The 22,827-nt window shown below is 36.2% G+C and overlaps 1 protein-coding gene and 1 pseudogene across 2 annotated transcripts in view; one reads left to right on the top strand and one right to left on the bottom strand.

The window, feature by feature from the left end:
* The window catches only part of ARIH1 (ariadne RBR E3 ubiquitin protein ligase 1), a 114,390-nt gene that overhangs the window by 72,529 nt on the left and 19,034 nt on the right, over positions 1–22,827 (bottom strand). The window lies entirely within an intron of this gene.
* On the top strand, positions 3,964–8,545 carry LOC133085754 (large ribosomal subunit protein uL1-like; annotated as a pseudogene).

The raw sequence follows: 22,827 nt of genomic DNA on the forward strand, positions 1-22,827 counted from the left end.
TGCGCTCTAGAGCCCGCGAGCCACAACTACTGAGCCCATGTGCCACAACTACTGAAGCCCACGCGCCTAGAGCCCGTGCTCCGCAGCAAGACAAGCCACCGCAATGAGAAGCCCGCGTACCGCAACGAAGAGTAGCCGCTGCTCGCCGCAACTAGAGAAAGCCCACGCACAGCAACGAAGACCCAACGCAGCCAAAAATAAATAATTAAAAAAAAAAAAAAAGGCAACAGGGCCTAAGAGATCGATGAAATCCAACTCATTCAAAGATACTAGAGCTAGTTACAATGTCAGAAGTGAAATTCAAACCTGAGTCTGCTTATTTGTATTTCAGGTATGATTTTATTACATCAAATAACATTACAAAAAAGGTCTCTGCATATAAACTACCTTTATTTCACCATAGTTAGACAACAGTATTAGTTAACTATTGATTCAGTTAAAAAGTAATCCTGTATAAAAATGTCATGAAAGAAATCCCTATCAATTATTCTCAATACCATTTTTCACAGAAAAATTCACATACATCCACTTCCCCTTTGGCAAAAAAGTCAAAGATGCAGACATTATAAGTCCCAACCCTCCACACTCCAGGCACATTTTGCTAATCCATCTAGGTATTCCTTACTTCTTGAACCCAGACTCCCCTAAGAATCCTCCTTTAACATAGCACTTGAGAAAGACACTACCAATCTAGAAGAATTAATATGTGAAAAGAAACCTATTAGCTGATCCTAAGTTATAATATTTGTACAGAATATAGACATTGTCAAGTGTCCAGAAATATGATACAACAGGTTTTTACAATAGGATTTGCCTACAATTGAAATAGTTATTCATTTAGTCATATGTAAAATAAGGGCAATAATCCTATTAATTGGGAAAATTAAGTCTAGTCGTAGCCACTGGGATTTTGCAAATATAACTTTGCGGCATCCAATGCACGATATAATCTCTGCCACTAGACAGCACACTTGGGGGAAAATGTTTCAGGAATTGTTAATTCTCAACTTGCAAAGAGAAAAAAGGGAGAGATGCGGAAATGCCCTCTTTGACTTAATATTGCTAAATACCTTTTCTGTGTTTGAGTTCAAAAATTGGTCTCGGGACTTCCCTGGTGGTGCAGTGGTTAAGACTCTGTGCTGCCAATGCAGGGGGCGTGGGTTCAATCCCTGGTTGGGGAACTAAGATCCCACATGCTGAATGGCAGCGGCCAAAAGATTAAAAATTAATTAATTAATTAATTAAAACTGGTCTCATCCAGAGGTTCCCAAACCTGTTATTGGTTCTTCAAAAATTACTATGGAATGTTCTGTTAAAAAACAGATTCCTAGGTTCCACCCCCAAATGTGCTCATTGCCAAAGGGATTCAGAACATTAGACTACTCATCCCCCAGGATGAAGAAAACATGACACCTTTTCTGATTTTAGCTGTTTAAAATTTTCTGTGTAGGTGTAATGTGTTTAATAATGTACACACTGTATTGGAGGTACATGTTCAAAAGTTTTTCCCAATTGGATATTACTGGAAAATCTGGCTAAACCACATGATGATGCCGGAATATCTACATTCTGCCAGGGCTCTACACTATAGGGCAGAGGCTGTTTCACAATACTAAATAAATAAATATATTTGGGTCACTATCTTAATGCAGCTGGCTCAAGTCATTTACGTGCATTGCACATAAATGGAAAGGTGATGGGGGAATGACATTTATTGTGCATCTACTGTATTCCAGACCCTGTACAAGGTATTTTATACATCTCGTTTAACTCTCAAAGCACTCTGTAAGGTAAATATACTTACCTCCCATTTTAAATATGAGAAAACTATGACTAGGCTCCAAAAGGTTACAAAAACTACCCAATATCATGCAGCTAATTTAGTGGAATAGTTGTTGGGACTTCACTGGTGGTCCAGTGGGTAAGACCCCGCTCTCCCAATGCAGGGGGCCCGGGTTTGATTCCCTGGTCAGGGAACTAGATCCCACATGCATGCTGCAACTACGAGTTCACATGCCGCAACTAAATATCCCACGTGTGGCAACGAAGATCCCGCATGCCACAAGTAAGACCCAGTGCAGCCAAAATAAATTAAATAAATAAATGGTTTTTTTTAAAGCTGATATTTAAGTGGAATAGTTGTGAATTCTCACCTAGGACAATCTGGATCTAATATTCCTTCATTTATTCTATATAGGATAATCCAAAGGAATATTAAAGAGCTCATTTAACTACTAGTCATATGTCTAAATATCCTTTATATCCTCCACCAAAGGGTAATTCAAAGCAGGATGAAGAGGGGATGGCAGAAAGCTAAGCTTTCTGAGGGACTGAAAAATGTTCTACTTCTTGAATGTGATGGTTGGTTATATGAGGGAAAACATTTATCAAAACTCAAACTATACACTTAAAAATGGGTACCTTTAGTCATATCAATAATGTTTATTTTTATTTAAAAACAGAACAATCTGTCTTCTGGTCCTGACCAAGATGGAGTAATAAACACAACTCTCTCCCACCAATTACAACTAAAAACTCTGGACAAAATACAAAATACAACTAACAGAGTACTCTGAAAATTAAATAACAGCAGGCAGATTGGGGAGAGCAGTGAAAAACAACAAATAAGATGATGGTGAGTATCGGTTTGTTTTTTTTCCTTTATTTCCTGGCTTTGACACAAGGGTAGGCCAAATAGGCATACTGTATAGTAGGCACAATCAGCAAAAGCTGAAACAACTGCATCTTCTTGGCCAGAGGACTAAGGCAAAAGACTCCTGGAGAAGGTGGGGAGAATACTTTTTTCCTTTTTCCTTTGTTTCTCCCAGCCCTGCCCTGAGGCCAATCCCAGCCATGAAACTACACTACTGCAGACCAAAGAAAACCACAAGAGAAAACCAACTGCTCTGAACAGAGGAACCAGGAAGATGAACCCCGGTGTGAAAAAAAAGAAGAGTGTGGGAGAATCCCTATTATTTTCTTTTCTTTTTTTCTCTTGCCACTTCACCTCAAGGCATGACAGGCAGGAAACTAAAACTGAGAGAACTCCACGCATCTGGCCAGAGGAATGAAGGAAAGGGCCCCTGGGAGATAAGAGTGTAGAGGAAATCACTGAAAGGAGAGAGATGGAGAAGTAGATTCCTAATTCTGTGTATGAACCAAGTCCTGGGCTCACATGTAAGCTATACATGTGTGGAACACAGCCAAAGAATAGGAGAGGCTGCCAGAACCAGAACCAGAACTAGAACTATGATATAAACCACTGCCCAAACCCTAGATCAACCTAAGTGGGAATGGGAGGGGCAAACTCAATATAGCAAAGACTTTGAAAACTTCTCAACAGATAATGGAACCAAATCTGTACATAAAGTGAGAAAGAACTTTCAGGTAGAACCTAACTGGGTTGACTTATTTACTAAAACAGAAGATCCTCACCACTCTCTAAAGGATTTTAAGAGAACGCAGAATCTCACACAACATTTCAAACATCCAGGACAGAATCCGAAATTACCAGACAAAGCAAGAACAACAAAAATCTGATCAGTTATCAACGGAGAAGACAATTATTTGATTCTGACCCCAAGATGACCCAGATATTAGAATTATCAAAGACTTTTCAAGTAGCTGTTAAAAACATGATACATTAGGTAAGGGTGAACACCTTAAAATGAATGAAAGAAATTCTTAGGAAAGAAGCTCAAATTATAAAAAAGAACCAAATGGAAAATTTTAGAACTAAAAAACCCTAAGATCACTCGATGGGCTCAACAGCAGAAAGGAGATGACAGTAGTCAGTGAACTTAAAGATATGTCAATAACAATAAAATTGTGTATGTGTGTATTTATATATATATATATATATATATATATATATATATATATATATAAAAGAAGTCTCAGGGCCCTGTGGGATAAAAAGCTATCAGCCTAGAATTCTATACTCAGTGAAAGTACAGTTCAGGAATGAAGACAAGGATACTCTCAGGCAAAAGAAAACCAAGAGAACTCATTGCCAGCAGACCTGCTCTAAAGGAAATGCTAAAAGAAGTTCTTCAGACAGAAAGCAAATGGTACCAGAGGGTAACCTGGAACTTCAAGAAAGAAGGAAGAGCAACAGAAATGGTAAACGAGTAACTATTATAGACTATTCTTCTCTTCTTATGTTTCTGAAAAATATACAAAACTGTTGAAACCAAAAATTATAACATGTCATGGTAAGGTGAAGGGTTAGATGTAACACATATGACAACTACAATATAAAGGGACTGATAGAAAGGTCATCTATATAGCTATAAGGTTTCTATGTTACACCTGGAGTGGTAAAGTTTCAACTCTAAGTAGAATGTGAAGAGTGAAATACTTATATTATAATCCTTAGAGCAACCACTGGGAAAAAAAAAAAAAGAGAGAGAGATGGTTAAAAACACCAATAGAGATTGATCATTTTGTGTGATACTAGCTTTTGGTTTAAAGTATATGTATGTATTAAAAGTTCAATGAAATATCCACCTATTTTCATTTAATTAAGACCTTAAAAATCAGAAACAGATGTTGACCTTTATCAAATGCTGTTACAATATCAAAGGAAATGATCACATTGTTGATCTTCTTAAAATCTATTAATGAGATAAATTATGTTAACATAATTTCTAATAATAAGCCATTCTTGCATTCTTGGGGGGAAAATAAACACCAATAGATACATGAAGTGGAATATTTTCAAAATTCCAATCCAAAAGAAAGCAGAAAAGGAGGACCAAAGAGAAAAATAATTTAAAAGACCAAAATTCAACCACATCAATAATTACATTAAATGTAAAAAGTGAAGGAAAAAAACCCACTTAAAAGAGAGAGGTAACTATACAAATACCAAATTATTACACTGTATACCTGAAACTGATGTCATATGTCAATTATACCTTAATTTTTTTAAAAAAAATCTTTATGCTGCTAAATAAGAGACAGAGAGCTTAGTTTTTTTTTTTAAAGGCAAAACTGTATGTTGTTTATAACAACCCATTTTCCAATACAATGACACATAGAGACTAAAAGTAAAAGGATGAAAAAAGACGTATCATGCAAAACACTAATCAGACAAAAGCTGCAGTGGCTATATTTCTCAAAGTAAACTTCAAAACAAGAAAATTTACCAGTGATACAGAAAAACCTCACAATGGAAAGGTCAAGTTACTAAGAAAACATGCACTTAACAACAAAGCCTCATAATAAATAAAGCAAAAACTGATAAAAATGAAAGAAAAACAGACAAATCCACAATGATACTTGGAGATTTCAATGTTCCTCTCTCAGTAATCCATTTAACAAGTAGACAGACTATTCGGAAAATAAACCATCTATCAAATAACCCAAGGGTCAACGAGGAAGTCTTGAAGAAAATTAGAAAACATCCTGAACTGAAGAAAATGAAAATACAACACATCAAAATTTGTGAAATGTAGCTAACACTGTTTAGGAGGAAATTTATTGTATTAAATGCTTACATAAGAAATGCAGCATTGTATTAAATGCTTACATAAGAAATTTTTTTTTCAAAAAAAAAACCAACTATATCTAAAGCAAGCAGAAGAAATAATACAAAGAGAAGTCAATAAAACTGAAGATAGAAAAACAAGAGAAAATAAATGAAACCAAAGCTAGTACTAAAGATCAACAGAACTCTAGCAAAGACTAACCAAGAGAAAAGAGACCCAAATGACCAGGAATTCACAACGTAGATAAAACAGACCAATTTTCTTAAAAGTCACTAACTACTAAAATTCACTGAAGAATAAATGGATAATATGAACATCCCTATATCTATTAAACAAACTGAATGAGTAATTAAAATCTCTGCACAAAGAAAACTCAAGACCCAAATAGTTTCACTGGTAAATTCTACTAACCGTTTAATACAGCGGTCCCCAACCTTTTTGGCACTAGGGACCAGTTTCATGGAAGACAATTTATGGATGGTTCAGGTGGTAATGCTTACCTGCCACTCACCTCCTGCTGTGAGACCTGGTTCCTAACAGGTCACAGACCCGTATCGGACCTGGGGGTTGGGGAACCTATTTTTCCTATTTTTGGTTTAAGGAACCCAAAAATATCAATTCTACACAATCTCTTACAGAAAACAGATGAGGAGGAAACACTTCCCAATTGCTATTATAAGACCAGCATCACCCTGATATCAAAATCAGGCAAAAAACATTATAAGAAACTACTACATGAGCAAAGATGTAAAACTCCCCAACAAAATACTAGGAAATCAAATCTAGCAATATATTAAAAGAAAGATAATTACACCACAACAAAGTGGGGTTTATCCCAGTATTGCAAAGCTATTTAAACATTCAAAAAAAAAAATCAGTAAACATAATCATATTAACAGCCTAAATAAAAACTACAAGATCATAACAGTAGGATGCAGAAAAAGCATCTGACAAAATTTGACATCCGGTACTCATAAAAACTCTCAGCAAATTAGGAACAGAAGGGAATTTCCTTAATTTGGTAATCTATTAGAAAAATTACAGCTAATAGAAAATCTATTAGAAAAATTACAGCTAAATTACAGAAAAACTACAGCTGTCGTGTTGAAAATGACATGATCTATGTAGAAAATTCCATGGACCTACAAAAAAGTTCCTAGAATAAATGAGTTCAGCAAGGTTTCAGAATATAAGACCAATATATTTTTTTAAATTTTTACTGGAATATAGTTGATTTACCATGTTGTGTTAGTTTCAAGTGCACAGCAAAGTGAATCAGTTATACATATACATATATCCACTCTTTTTTAGATTCTTATCCCATATAGGTCATTACAGAGTATTGAGTAGAGCTCCCTGTGCTATACAGTAGGGTCCTTATCAGTTATCTACAGACCAATATTTTTTTTAAAAACAGCTGTATTTTTTTTACATACTAGCAACGAATAAATGGAAATCCAAAAAAATTTTAAGTTCTATTTACAGCAGCACCAAAATATGAAATATTTAGGTATAAATTTAACAAACTATGTGAAAGTACACATATGCTGAAAACTGCAAAATACTAGTAAAGGAAATTTTAAAAGACCTAAATAACTGGAGATATGCCATCTTCATGGGTTGGGAGACTCAATGTAGTTAAAACATTAATTCTTCCCAAACTGATCTACAAGATTCAACTCAATACCAATCAAAATCCCAGTGGGATTTTGGGGTAGATGTCAACAAGATGTTTCTAAAACTTATGGATTAGCAAGAAAACTAGAATAGCCAAAATAATTTTGAAAGGAACACCACCTGACTTCAAAACATACTACAAAGGTATAGTACTGGCAAAAGAATAGATACACAGGTCAAAGGAATAGAAGAGAAGCCAGAAATAGATTCATACTAGTATGGCAAAATGATTTTTACAACAGTGCTAAAACAATTCAATGGGGGAAAAAATCTTTTCAGCAAACAGTACTAGAAGAATTAAGACATCTATCCATCTACATCCATACAGATATATTTTAAATCAACTCTGACCTATACCTCAGACTTCATACAAAATTCGTAATGGATCAGACGTAAATGTAAAACATATGAGTATAAAACTTCTGGGAGAAAAATCTTTGGGACCTTGAGTTAGGCAAATAGTTCTTAGGTATCAGAAGTACAATCCATAAGAAAAACAGATAAACTGGAATTCATCAAAATAAAAAAGACACTTAAGAGAAGGGAAAGACATGCCACAGACTGAGAGAAAACATTTGCAAATCACACATCTGACAAAGAATTTGTACCTAGAATACATATTTCAAAAATCACTTGAAGCCTAACAAGAAAACAAAAATCCAATTCTAAAAATAGGCAAAGCTCTTTTCTAGTTATCCCGGTGCGAGACACCCTCTACGAGGTGGTGCGGGAAGTCCTGTACGGGAACCAGCGCAAGCGCCAGAAGTTTCTGGAGACGGTGGAGCTTCAGATCAGCCTGAAGAACTATGACCCTCAGAAGAACAAACGCTTCTCAGGCACCATCAGGCTTAAGTCCACTCCCTGCCCCAAGTTTTCTGTATGTGTTCTGCAGGACCAGCAGCACTGTGATGAAGCCAAGGCTGTGGATATCCCCCACATGGACATCGAGGCCCTGAAGAAACTCAACAAGAATAAGAAACTGGTCAAGAAGCTGGCCAAGAAGTATGATGCCTTTTTGGCTTCAGAGTCTCTGATCAAGCACATCCCACAAATCCTGGGCCCCGGCTTGAATAAGGCTGGCAAGTTCCCTTCCTTGCTGACCCACAACGAGAACATGGTGGCCAAAGTTGATGAAGTGAAGTCCACGATCAAGTTCCAATGAAGAAGGTGCTGTGTCTGGCAGTGGCTGTTGGCCACGTGAAAATGACAGAATGAGCTTGTGTACAACATCCACTTAGCTGTCAACTTCCTGGTGTTGTTGCTCAAGAAAAATTGGCAGAACGTCCAGGCTTTGTACATTAAGAGCACCATGGGCAAGCCCCAGCGCCTGTACTAAGGCACAGCTTAATAAACCATACTCCCACCATTAAAAAAATAAATAAATAAAATAAAATAAAATAAAAACAGGCAAAAAATCTGAACAGACATTTCACCAAAGAAAATCCATACAGAGACATGAAGAAGCACATGAAAGGATGCTCAACATCATTAGTCATTTGGGACACACAAACGGAAGCCACAATGTTATCACCACATGCCAATTAGAATGTTGGGGTGGGGGGAGAAATCTGACAATCCCAAGTGCTGCAGTGTGTGTGGTGCAACTGGAACTCTCATACACTGATGGTGGGAATGCAAAATAATACAGCCAACAAGAAAAAGTTTCAAAGTTTCTTACAAAGATAAACATATACTTAGCACAACCCCAAAATCTCACTATTAGGAATTTACCCAAGTGAAATGAAAACTTATGGTCACCCAAAAACCTGTATGAGGATATTTATAACAGCTTTATTTGTACCTGGCAAAAACTGGGAACAATCTAAATGTTCTGCAACTAGGGAATGGATAAACAAATCGTGGTACATCCACTGGATGGAATACCACTCAGTAATAAAGAACTACTGATATACACAACAACATGTATGAATCTCAAATGCAAATTCTAAGTGAAAGAAGCTAGACTCAAAAGGCTATATATTGCATGATTCCATTCATATGACAAGGTATGAAAGGCAAAACTATAAGGATGGTGTACAAATCCCCTGGTTGCCAGGGATTAATGGGGGAGGGGTTGACCAAATGGGGTAGAAGACGGGAGTTTTTTTAGAGGGTGACGATGGAACTGTTCTGTAAGTTCACTGTGGTGGCCATTACATTCTCTAGGCATTTGTCGAAACTCATGGAATTGTACACCCAAAAGTATAAATTCAGTGTATGCAAATTGAAATATAAATTTAAAATATAAATTATAAAAGTAATCTAACCTGCACTTGATCCTCTATAATGGAATTCTGACTGTTAAAAGTACAATGATACCTCATAACCCATCAATTACTGGGTATTTATCTGGAAAAACAAACAAAAAAACCCCCACAAAAACACTAATTCAAAAAGATACATGCACCTCAATATTCACCGCAGCATTACTTGCAATTGCCAAAATATGGAAGCAACCTAAGTGTCCATCAACAGATGAATGGATAAAGAAGATGTGGTATATATATGCAATGGAAATTTTGCCATTAGCACAACATGGATGTACTTGGAGGGCATCATGCTAAGTGAAATAAGTCAAAGACAAATACTGTGTGATATCACTTATATGTGGAACCTAAAAAAATACAACAAACTAGTGAATATAACAAAATAGCAGCAGACTCACAGATACAGAGAACAAACTAGTGGTTACCGGTGGGGAGGGGGCAACATAGGGCCGGGAGGTACAAACTACTGGGACAGGCTAAAAGGATGTATTGTACAACATAGGGAATATAGCCAATCTTTTGTAATAACTGTAAATGGGGTGTAACCTTTAAAAATTGTATAAAAGGGCTTCCCTGGTAGCACAGTGGTTAAGAATCCACCTGCCAATGCAGGGGACACAGGTTTGAGCCCCGGTCCGGGAAGATCCCACATGCCACGGAGCAACTAAGCCCATGCGCCACAACTACTGAAGCCCGCATGCCTAGAGCCAGTGCTCCACAACAAGAGAAGCCACTGCAATGAGAATCCCGGGCACAACAACAAAGAGTAGCCCCCACTCGCCGCAACTAGAGAAACACCCGCGCGCAGCAACGACGACCCAACGTAGCCAAAAATAAATAAATAAAATAAATAAATTTTTAAAATAAATAAATAAAAATTGTATTTTAAAAAAGTGCGGCGTCAAAAGGGCAATCCTAAACAGAAGAACACAGATGTGATATTATTTAGTGCCAGGCACTTTATATACATTATTATTTCATTTAATCCTCACATTAATACTTTATGTAAGGTAAGCATCATATACATTTTACAGATGAGGGTAGAGAGGTTAAGTGACCTGACCCAAGATAAAACAAGTTTTAACTGGATCTGAATATTAGATGACATTTATAAAAATTTATGCTTATGGCACCCTTAAACATTCTTATTTAATTGCTTTAGGTTGGGGACTGGTCAAAGGAGAGAAATCCACCTATGTATGCTACCAAATTTCATAATTAAAATTCACTAATCCATTATTCTAGTGGAAGGTCAACTCAAGCTCTTGGATGAAATAAACAACTCTTCATCGTGTTCTTACTGGTGTTCCTCTTTTTTTTTTTAAGGATATAAAGAAACAAAACAAAATCAGTTAATGAGAGAAATCACTATAATTAGAAAACTAATACTACTGGCAGCAATACATTTAACTTTCAGGACAATAAGGCAATCTAAAATGTCACATCATCTCTAGTTATAAACTCTAAAACAATTGTTTCCCCATTCTGGCTACATATTAGAATCTCCTGTGGAACTTTAAAATACCAATACATGGACTTCACTGCCAGCAATTCTGATTCAATGGTCTGGAATGGGACATGGATACATGTATTTTTCACCCAAACTTTTAACCTCAAGTTCCCCAGATGATAGTAATATGCAGCCAGAATTAGGAACTAATGCTCTAAACAGTTTCCCACTATGGGGGCTCTGGAAAAGTAAAGTGTATATGTAGAACTCTCATATGAATATAGTAGTGTAATATTTTAGTAATTTAAAGAAAATTACATTTTAGGGTTATAGCAGTGGTGTTTGCTTTGAAAGTATCTCCAAAGTTCCATTTTTGCATTTTTAAAAAGTGGGTCTGAATATGCCAACTGTCCCAGCTGAGACTTTATGCACTGTCGTCCTCCATCGTTTGATCAAATGATTCTCAACTTTGGTAGCACATTAGAATCACCTGAGCTTTTAAAATACTGATGTGCGGGCTTCCCTGGTGGCACAGTGGTTAAGAATCCGCCTGCCAATGCAGGGGACACGGGTTCGAGCCCTGGTCCAGGAAGATCCCACATGCTGCGGAGCAACTAAGCCCGTGTGCCACAACTACCGAGCCTGCGCTCTAGAGCCCACGTGCCACAACTACTGAAGCCCGCGTGCCTAGAGCCCGTGCTCCGCAACGAGAAGCCACTGCAATGAGAAGCTCGCGCACCGCAGCAAAGAGTAGCCCCCACTCGCCACAACTAGAGAAAGCCCGTGCACAGCAACGAAGACCCAACGCGTCCAAAAATAAAATTAATTAATTAATTAAAAAAAAAAAAAAACAAACTGATGTGCAGGCCACATCCCAGGCCAAATACATCAGAAGTGAGGTGGGGGAGGAGAGGTGGAGGAGGGGACTGGGTACGAAAGGGAAGAACCTGGGCATTACCATATGCATTCCAATATGCAGCCGAGGTGGAGAACCACAGTTCTAGATATATGCACGTATGCAGACAGGCCCAAATTCAAAAGAGTATGACAGACCCTCCTGGTAGATCAACCAAGCTGCTGAATGACATTGCTAGGATTAGTACTGTGGGGAGGCAACTATTTTTTGAAAAGTCTCAGCAGACAACCTTCTTATTTTAGGGGAAAGCTAAATATTAGATGAATGGGTTTTATAATATTAAAGAGTAGCCTAAGATGAACCAGCAAAAAAAAAAACATTTTTAACCCAATTAACATACACAGAAAGACTTCCAAAGCCTAGATTTTATTTATCTCAGAATTTGATCTGAAATAGAATTAAATAGATTCCATCTCAAAACTCAGTTTGACAATTTTCCTATACAAGAATGGGCTCATTCCAATGCAGGGGACGCAGGTTTGATCCCTGGTCGGGGAACTAAGATCCCACATACTGTGCAGCAACTAAGCCTGCATGCCACAACTACTGAGCCCATGCACCTCAACTAGAGAGCCTGCATGCCACAACTAGAGAGAGAACCCTCACACCACAACTAAAGAGGAGCCCACGCGCCGCAACTAAGACCCGACACGGCCAAAAAATAATAATAAATTTTTTAATAAATTTTAAAAATATAAAATAAAAATAAATAAAAATTTAAAAATTTTTTTTAAAAGAATGGGCTCACGCTTCTACATTATGTTTCTATCTAGCTTAATGTGAGCTCCTTAAGAGAACTGCTGGCAATCCAAATTTTATAGACTATTAATGTGCCTTTTTAAAGCAATATTAGAAACCCAAAAGCCGTAAAGTACAAAAACTTCTGTACAGAAGTGTTTGCAACACCTACAATAAAAAGTAAATAAGCAAACATACACGTCCACAAAAGACAAATAATCCAACAGAAATGGGCAGTTTATGAGTTCAGCCAAAGAATACAATTGGCTGAAAAACAAGAAAATATTCAACCTCCATAATACAACTATTTTTAATCTACCACAATGGCTAAGATCTTAAAAACTGATAATATCCGGAAACAAAGGTGTGGGGAACTGGCCCACAACATGTTAGTGAGATGGCAACTCTTTTTTTTTTTTTAAATGAGTTTTTAATTTTGGACATGTTCAGTTCTAAGTGCTTTGCAGACATTCAAGTCTTGATTTTTAATTTATTTATTTAATTTATTTATTTTTGGCTGTGTTGGGTCTTCGTTGCTGCACGCAGGCTTCCTCTAGTTGTGGATAGCAGGTGCTACTCTTCGTTGTGGTGCGCGGGCTTCTCATTGCCGTGGCTTCTCTTGTTGTGGAGCACGGGCTCTAGGCGCGCGGGCTTCAGTAGTTGTGGCACGGGGGCTCAGTAGTTGTGGCTCGCAGGTTCTAGAGCACAGGCTCAGTAGTTGTGGCACACGGGCTTAGTTGCTCCGTGGCATAAGGGATCTTCCTGGAAGGGCTTGAACTGGTGTTCCCTGCATTGGCAGGCGGATTCTCAACCACTGCGCCACCAGGGAAGCCCCAAAATGGCAACTCTCTTAAAACCTTTGTGAGAATAGTTTAGCAGAACTGATCAAAACTTAAAATGCACTTGACCTAGGACCTAGAAATTCCACTTTTAGGAACCTAGCCAAAAGAAATCTACAAGTGTAAAAGGGTAAGAAAAAGAAATTTCACATGCACATTATTTGGAAAAGCAATAAAGCAAAGACAACCTACATTTTCCCAAGAGGAAAATGCCTATAAATTATGCTGTAACCATACTTAAAATATTATGCAGCAATTTAAAAAACAAAAAGAAAATAGATCTGTGTGCACTGGAATGGAAGGATACTACTGAGATACCACTGTACCACTGAGTGAAAAAAGCAAGTTACTGAGCAATGTACAATATTCCATTTTTGTGTTTAAAAAAAAGTAAATTTGTATGACATATTGAATGTGCACTTTAAAAGGTTTAGAAAGCTGTCCTTGAGAATTATATCTCCAGGGACTGGTTTGGGAATAGGGTAAAAGATTTTTTCTACTTTATAATCATATAAATAGAAATTTAAAATGTTACTTTTACAATAATTAACAGTAGTATAGGCCTTGCTACTTCAAAATGTGGTCCACAAAATCTCAATCACCCTAATCTCAAAGGGTTAGTTAGGAATGCAGAATCCTAGATCCCAATCCACATCTACTGAATGTTCATTTCAACCAGACCCTCAAAAGTTCCTGAGGTGACGTGTACGCACATTAAAGTTTGAGAAGCACTGGTACAGACTATAGGAACCAACATCTGAGCCGGTCACACTAACTGTAAAAAGTTTCATTTCCAAACTCTCAGATTTAATTAAATACTTGATTTCCTTCTAAGAAATGATCATGTATAATTCAGGTATAATTTGCCTTCCCTTTAAAGGTATATAAGAACGCTGAGAGCTTTATACTAAGAGTCATTAAAAGGCTGCAATATAATTAACAGTCAATGACATACAAAATGGAAGACTGGTATCTTGTCACCAAAAGATGCTCTTGACTTTGATCAATCAGGATTAGGTGCCAGGAATAGAAACCACTAGATATTCTAAGCAAAGGGGGAGTTAATAAGAGAGCAATTGGGTGCTTAATGGTTTTAAGGACTGGAGGAATGGGGCTGTAAGGCTACGTCTGTCTATAAGAATGACACCACAACACTACACAACTGAATCACAAGGGACTCGCCCCACCTTATGCCACCAATGGAACCACTAAATTCAAGAACAGCAGACAACTGTGATCCAAAGGAATCAGAAAGTCACCACTGCCACTGCCACAACTGCCACTATATAACCATGAAGAAAGGTGATATACACAAGAGTCTAGTTGCTGCCTTTGCTACAAATGCCTCTTGATAACACAGAAAGTGAAGAATGAACAATGCAATGCTGCATTTCCGCTACTGCAGAAAAATCTCACATTTTCACAACCCAGAAAAAAAAGGGGTGGGGGGGGATGGGGACAGAAAAGGGAAGAAAGACGAACCCCCTTCACACCTCACATACGTATCTAATTGCCAGCAACTATTTCACATCTAAAACCCTAAACGCAAAATAGTCTGAGAAATAAAGTTTTTGGCTTTCTAGCCCAACAATACAGAGAGGTAATTAGGAGGGTTGAGGAAGACCATCTCACAGAATTCTCAGATGGCTTAAAAGCTATATTCACAAAAAGAATTTACAACTAAACAACACTAATCCTCAAAGTTTCCAGTTTTGAATATTTACTTCTAAGCTACCATCAGCAGAAGGAAGGTAAAAGAAAAAAAGGGGGAAATGTTGAATGTAATGAAGATGCTTCCTGGATATTATTTTAGCAAGAAGTTCACACTTTACTCACTACCCTTGGAGGTTATTTAAAATAAAATTTAACACCAACAAGTTTTGACCAACTATTTGTAATTCTGTAGATACATGATACTTAACTTGAAATTTTGCTGAGATATGCATTTGAACTATAAATTTAATCCTGATGTACCAAAAGTTGTTAATGAATGCACCTAGCCAACTACCCATCAATGACACTTCAAATTTGGCTTTGTTCTTCTTCACCTTGCCCTTCAAATGCCTTGTAGGCGTTATATGAAGGAAATTACTTCCTTCTATATCATCTCAAATTTGAAAGGTCAAAGATCTCACCTCTAGAGGATGTCAAGAGTTTAATCAGAATAAGAGAAATAAAATGCTTCTGTAAATGGAAGGAAGGTTACTAAACTGTCTATAATCATTTAATTTTCTGTAAAAATTCAACTGCAAACCAAAGGGGTTGGGTGATGGAAGGGATATATTTACATAAACAGTAGAAACAGTATGTAAAACTTCTATTTTACAACAGAAAAACAAACTCATGTAAATAGCAGTATATACTTTAGCATTTAGTTGAACAAGAGCCAAGTCACCTCCAACAATCATAACTCTAGTTTTAAACCTTCACCGTTACATGAGGCCTCATTCAGGCAAAATCTGGGTGGAGTCTCAGTCTCCTAACTGGCTATTCCTTGAGTGGAGGGAAAAAATCCTATAGATAAAAAGGGTAAGAACTAAAAGGTAAGGCCAAGAATCAGGTAACTCCAATTCCAAACTATCTTGGCATAACGGAGCTAATCTAAACCACAAATGAAGATTCTATATAGACCACCTTATGTTATTTTACTATTTTTGTGGTAGTTCAGAATTGTGAGAAATAATTAAGGTTATCTAGCAACCTTGAGTTATCTACTCACATTCTCACCTCTGGATTCCAATGGTCAAGCCCAAAGTATTAGCAATCCACATGGCTATTGTGGCACATACTGCAAATGTTCCACCAAACACACAACCAAAACATCTGAGTGACTTCCATGTACTGTCACTTCACCTTAACACTACCACCAGCCATCTGCAAACTACCTAAAGATGGCATACAAAAATTAGTTCTGTAAAGTGAACTGAATATTGTTAAGAAGTCTTGTATGTAGTTACTTCTTCTTCTGGAGGCACTTAGAAAAAGAGATACCTATACATTCCCAACTACTTTTTTTTTTTTTAAACAGTGTTTGACCTAGTACTTTTAACTGTATCTTTTAACTAATATCCTTCCTTTCCCAACATGGCAACTCGAAATACCTATCGATAACTGGTAGGATTCTGATTAGCAACTGACTGACCACTCTTTACTTATTCATACTCTATACATGTATATGTGGTACACAAAATTTTGTACAATATAAACATAAGTGAGATTATTTGAAAATCATAGTGCTTTAGAGAACAAACGTATGGACTCCAAGGGGGGCAGTGGGGGTGGGATGAATTGGGAGATTGGGATTGACATATATACACTATTGATACTATGTATAAAATAGATAACTAATGAGAACCTACTGTATAGCTCAGGGAACTCTACTTAGTGCTCTGTGGTGACCTAAATGGGAAGGAAATCCAAAAAAGAGGGGATATATGTATACGTATAGCTGATTCACTCTGCTGCACAGTAGAAACTAGCACAACATTGTAAGGTAACTATACTCCAATAAAAATTATAAAAAATAATAAAAATTAAAAAAAGAAAATCATAGTGTTTATATTTTAAAAGTGTGAAAGTTTTATTTAAGTAAATTTGTATCTTACAAATGCTTTTCTAAGAAAAACTACTTGAAAATAAAGTGATTATAAAAGTCTTTAAAGATCAAAAAGTAGTCATAAATCCAAATGATCTTCAAATAGACAAAAACATACTCCTGTATCATTTAAAGTAAGTTTTATAACCAAGTTGTAACAGGCCACATACATCCCCAGTACATTCTCTTGCCAATTATTCTCAAAATTCACAGCTCAATGGTTAAGAATAATGAACAAGGAACATGTGGCACATACAACTGGAATCTTTCTTCATGAAGGCTTGGACTAAGAACACTTTGAACATATATTTGCAGAGGGGATTTTAAAGAATGAAGGTTATCACTAAATGTGGACCTTTAAGGATGGGATTGCACTGAATCACTGTTAAATTGTTAAAAATTTAGTGGATGTACACAGTTTTAGAAGCTAATGGTAACCTCAAGGTTTAACAACCATCTTTGCCACATCCCAGTTGCTAATGATTTCCAATCCTTTGAGAAAACCATTTTAAATTCTTTTAGCTGTTTCTTCTGGTATTTATTTTCATCCTAAATAATATGCTTATGCTCCGATAGTTACTATCTTTCCATTTTAGATATTATCTATCACCTTCCCTGTGAAAGTTGAAGATTTAACACTCCTACATGCACCCACTCCCAAATCATCCTTATATTATTTTAGCATAGTTTTTATTCAAGCCACTATCCATTGTTTTTAACAATCAACTAATAGGAACTCCGAGAGGAGAGGGAAGGGAATTACCAAAGCAGTATTAAAAGTTTACTTCCCAAAGCTTTAAAAGGACACAAGTCTTCCAGTTGAAAGAGTCCAATACGATCAGAGGATTCACATTTATACATCTCTTCAGAACACAAAGGATAAAGAGAAAAGGCTGAAACTTTTTAAAAAAGTTATCAAGAAATGGGAAGCAGACTGGTATTAGATTTATTAGCAACAATGAATGCAGAAGGCAGTATCTTTCATATGCATTCCAGTCCAGAAGTTCCCTGGCTAGTCAATCTAGCAACCAAGATTAAAGGCAAACTGAAGATATTATCAGAGTCACAATGAGCAACATCCTAAAAAAAGTTATGTGGGAGTTAAATTAAGAATGTAGTCCAGCAAAATGAGACTAAATCAAGAAATAAGACATAGATTTAAGAAACAGGGGCAGAAGTGTAATGTAAAAGTTCGTGATTGATGGCTATACAAGAGGCCTAGTGGGAAGGGCATCCTGATTAGAAGAACAAAATGGAGGACTCCAGCAGAAGTGCAAATACAATCCAAGCGTAAACTGGACTACTCGGACTGTCACTAAATGATATAACCATAAAAACAAACATTACTCAATGGTGTCACTTTAAAAATCAAGCTATGCGCGAACTAAGACTTGGTTATGATCACAAGACAAAGGAACTTTGATAACATAAAAGTATAGGTAGCATAAACTGCGATCCTCAAAGGTGCGAAAAGGAAGAGGAAAGAGATGATGCCAAAGGGTGATGGAAAGAAAAAGGTGTATTAATTAAAATTATAAATGTAATCATTTGAAGACATAATAGGTCTTTACTTTTTTATTTGTTACCATATGTTAAGTATTACTCTTTTTTTAAAATCACAAATTACACATTGGAGAAAAGAGCTACAATAACTATCATATATTAAGAACTAAGTGGCTTCCCTGGTGGCACAGTGCATAAGAATCCGCCTGCCAATGCCGGGGACATGGGTTCGAGCCCTGGTCTGGGAAGATCCCACATGCCGCAGAGAGACTAAGCCCATGCGCCGCAACTACTGAGCCTGTGCTCTAGAGCCCGCAAGCCACAACTACTGAGCCCGTGCGCCTAGAGCCCATGGTCCGCAACAAGAGAAGCCACCGCAATGAGAAGCCCATGCAGCACAACGAAGAGTAGCCCCCGCTCGCTGCAACCAGAGAAAGCCCGTGTGCAGCAACGAAGACCCAATGCAACCAAAAATTAAAAATAAATAAATAAAATTTTTTAAAAAAAGTTTAAGAACTAAGAATAGGCACAAAGGATATGAAAAGGCAATTCAGAGAAATGTTCAATTAAAACAACCAAGTAATATTTTCTTTATCAGACTAATGAAAATTTTAGGATTCTTAATAGTGTCAGCAAGAGTATAGAGAAAATGATAGTTCACACACTGTTGGTATAAACTCCGTAACCATTTTTGAAAACATTCAGTCGTATTTATAAAAACCGTAAATGTCTATACCCAAAGGCCAGCAAGCTCACATCCAAGGTTAGGTTAGGTTAGGTCAGGTTAGGTCAAGAAAGGAAAAGGAAGGAAAGGAAAGGAAGGAGACACACAATAGAGAATGAACAAAATGTCCAACAATAAGGTCATATTAGAAAATACTGTACAATCGTTAATTCCACAGTATACCATTGAAAGAAAAAATAGCAACTTGCAGAATAAAGTGAGATTGGAAAAGGAAGTGGGAAAGAGTACAAATACAGCTATTTTTCTTCTAAAATAAAACATTTCAATTGTAGATTAAAGTTTATTGACATAAGCATAAGAAAGCACTACTTTAAAAAAAATCAAATCTTAGCATGATTTAGATACAGTTAAAGTTTCCACCTTTACCCTCTTACTAAGAATTCCTTTTCATAAAGACATAGATTAACCAGATTTTTGTAAAGATATCACCAACATGCATTTTAAGAAGGTGAAAACTAAAAAGCAGAAGTTACTTTTGAAATGTCAATAGTGGCAGTCAGGATTAGAACATACCTAGGTCTCTAAAATTCAGAACTATTTTGCTTTATACTGAGTTGGACTGCTCGATCTGACCATTTTGAAGAAACTATAGATTCATGACTAATATTCATTTTAATATGCCATGCGATAAGATAAAAAATAATTTGTGATTTATTTAGACCATGAAATACCTAAAATACTTTTGAAAGAAGGTGCTAAATATGAAATATGAAAGTTTAAAAAAGTTAACCAAAAAGGTTTCTAAGACCAAAAAAACAGGGGGGGCGGGGAGGAGGGCATCTTAAAATACACCAAAACATCTTGTCTTAAACACTATTGATTCAAAATATCTGTACTATGGTTTACCATGGAACTTCATTTCAAAATACATTTCCACATTCAAGCGACAGTAGACTAGATCTCTTCAATATAGTATATAGTTTATTAAAGTAACTATCATCATCAGCTTTTTGGGGCCAGAATTTAGGCTATAAGTATCTAAGATTTTAGGTTTTACAGTCATTTTGAAAACCCAGCAATCTTCACTGAAAACCAAATACCAACTTTTATCTGCCTTTTCATTTGGGAAGCCTTGAGAAGCACTGTATTACCTATTAGAAAAACAAAACCTCTTTCTTTTAGAAGCACAACAGCAAAGAAAATAATGCAAATATCTGTATCATTCAGCTACCCCTATAAAATCTCACTTTACAGCCAATACTAGAGTAATAAATAAGCAATCCAACATTTTACCATATTACATATAAAGCTTTCATTTCTTTTTCTTCATATGTTTGCATTGTACTGCCTAAGTTCTTAAAACTTGCCTGTGATTTAGGTCTTAGGATTCAGCTCTCTCATTCTAACCCAGTATTTACAAAAAAAAAAAAAAAATGCCAGGAATTGCTATTACAACTGCTATCATTTAGCAAGTAAATGGATCCAAATAGCTAAGTAAATGCTACGAATATTTAAATAAAGATCCTTAAGATTCCTTATGTAAGTTAAAGAACAACCTGGAAGATTTAGATTATTTCCATCAAAATAGAATCAGATATATAACATTAATACATAAATATACACACATGGCCAGATCAATCTATCTTTCCTGCTTCTTCTCCCAGTTTTATAAATGTGATCCTTATGCAGCCAAAAATAAATAAAATAAATAAATAATAAATCTTTTTAAAAAATAATAATAAAATAAATGTGATCCTCTGTCATCATAGTTTCTGAAAATCAACCAGGTCCATGAATAGAGCAATATCATAAATATCCTCCATTTAATCATTTCTTCTATTATTCAGCATTTTTTTAAAAGATAGTGGCAAATACCAATTTACTTTGTTGCCTGAGTGCCAAGTAAGCTTCTGGTTTAAACAATAAAACTGTGCCCTTTGTAAATAGATATGTCAAATTTGTCATGTCAGAACAGGCTTTCCATAAAGATTCACAGGATAAATAGTATGCCCTTAAATAATTAGGTATTTGCTGCCAATACGTGCTCACACATATGTGTTTAATGATCCTTTAATAACTTGTCTTTGGAATGATTCTGTCCTACCTTTGCTGCTGCAGCCCTCCTGTCCTTTGCATCACTGAATTCATACTTCTGGAAGTACCCAATATGCACTGTAACAGACAGATGGACAGATCAATGGGCCACAGCGACAAAGGCCAGAGAGACAGACTTGACAAAAATTAAAATCAAGATATATAAAGGGGAGGGAGGAACCAGAAAACATATCTACCTATATTCTATAGTAAAATACCTGAACTTCAGATCTGCAACCCTCTCATCCACATACCAAATAAATTATTCTTGATTTCCATTTTATTCTCTTCTTTCAACTAGAAATAGTACCATTGCCATAGGCAAAATAATCAGTATTTTTAATACCATCAGCAGGTACAGATACAGCAGGCATTTCTGTAACCATGCCACACGATTTCTTCAAATAGAGGTTGCTCTTTAATACACAAGAAACTATCGCATCCAAAGAAGACTTTCAATGACAAAATTAAAATGGCAACTATTACACACAGAAAATTTCTACTGCAGTGCCAAGGCCTATGTGATTATAGTATACTCCTGGGAATCACTGAATGAAAGTCACATTTCAGCATTTTATCATTCTGTATTTTCCTGTCTTTCTATGTAAAAATGTTTGCTCACACCACATCTAGATTAATTTGGGGGCTTAAAAGAATGTATTAGTGCCATTTAGGCCAATTTCCAAGATAGAGTAAAACATTTATATACAAAACTACCAACAGTATCTTTAAAAGCTATGTAGAGTCCTCCTGCTAGCTCAAATCCATTCAAATGAGTATTCACACTTCAAGAAGCTTCTAAAAGTTATTTTTTGAAAAGTACCTTTATATCTCAAAATGCTGGCTTGGCTTAAGCTTCATCAAAAACTTATATCTATGTATGTCATTTTAATTTAATCAAATATTTTATTTTGCATGCATCTAAAATAATACAGAGCCAAGCTACATGTTTAAGAAACACTGAGGGAAAATGTTTCCCCTTCTATTTCCAGGGGAGCTAACCATTTACACATTTCTTATTGTAACCCCTCAAAAACATGAGCAGGTAATGAGTAATGATAATCAAATGTAATGCATAATCTCTGACTAAATTCTAGACTAGAAGAAGAAAAGCTATGAAAGACAACTGGGAAAATGAATGTGATATGTATACTAGATTTTTTTCTCTGACAACTTTATTCAGATACAATTCATATACCATAAAACTCACTTTCAAAATGTGTGATTCAGTGGTTTTGATTATATTCAGAGTTGTGACACATAGTTGTGTTAACCATTAATTTTAGAACATTTCATCACCCCAGAAACCCCATACCCATTTGCAGTCCCTCCCCATTCTCCCCTTTCCCCACCCAGCCTCTATTTTTTTGTCTCTATGGATTTGCCTATTCTGGACATGTCCTATAAATAGCATCATACAGTATGAGGTCTATTGTGACTGGTTAATTCTGTCATTTAGTTTTACTTATCTAGGAAGGCCAACAAGCTGATAACTTGCCATGGACATCAAATAGGTCTGTTTTACTGGGGGAATGGAGGAACTATTAATTCAGAAGGTTAGTTAAATGAAG

This window comes from Eubalaena glacialis, chromosome 2 (genome assembly GCF_028564815.1).
Source record: "Eubalaena glacialis isolate mEubGla1 chromosome 2, mEubGla1.1.hap2.+ XY, whole genome shotgun sequence".
NCBI classification, from domain to species: domain Eukaryota; kingdom Metazoa; phylum Chordata; class Mammalia; order Artiodactyla; family Balaenidae; genus Eubalaena; species Eubalaena glacialis.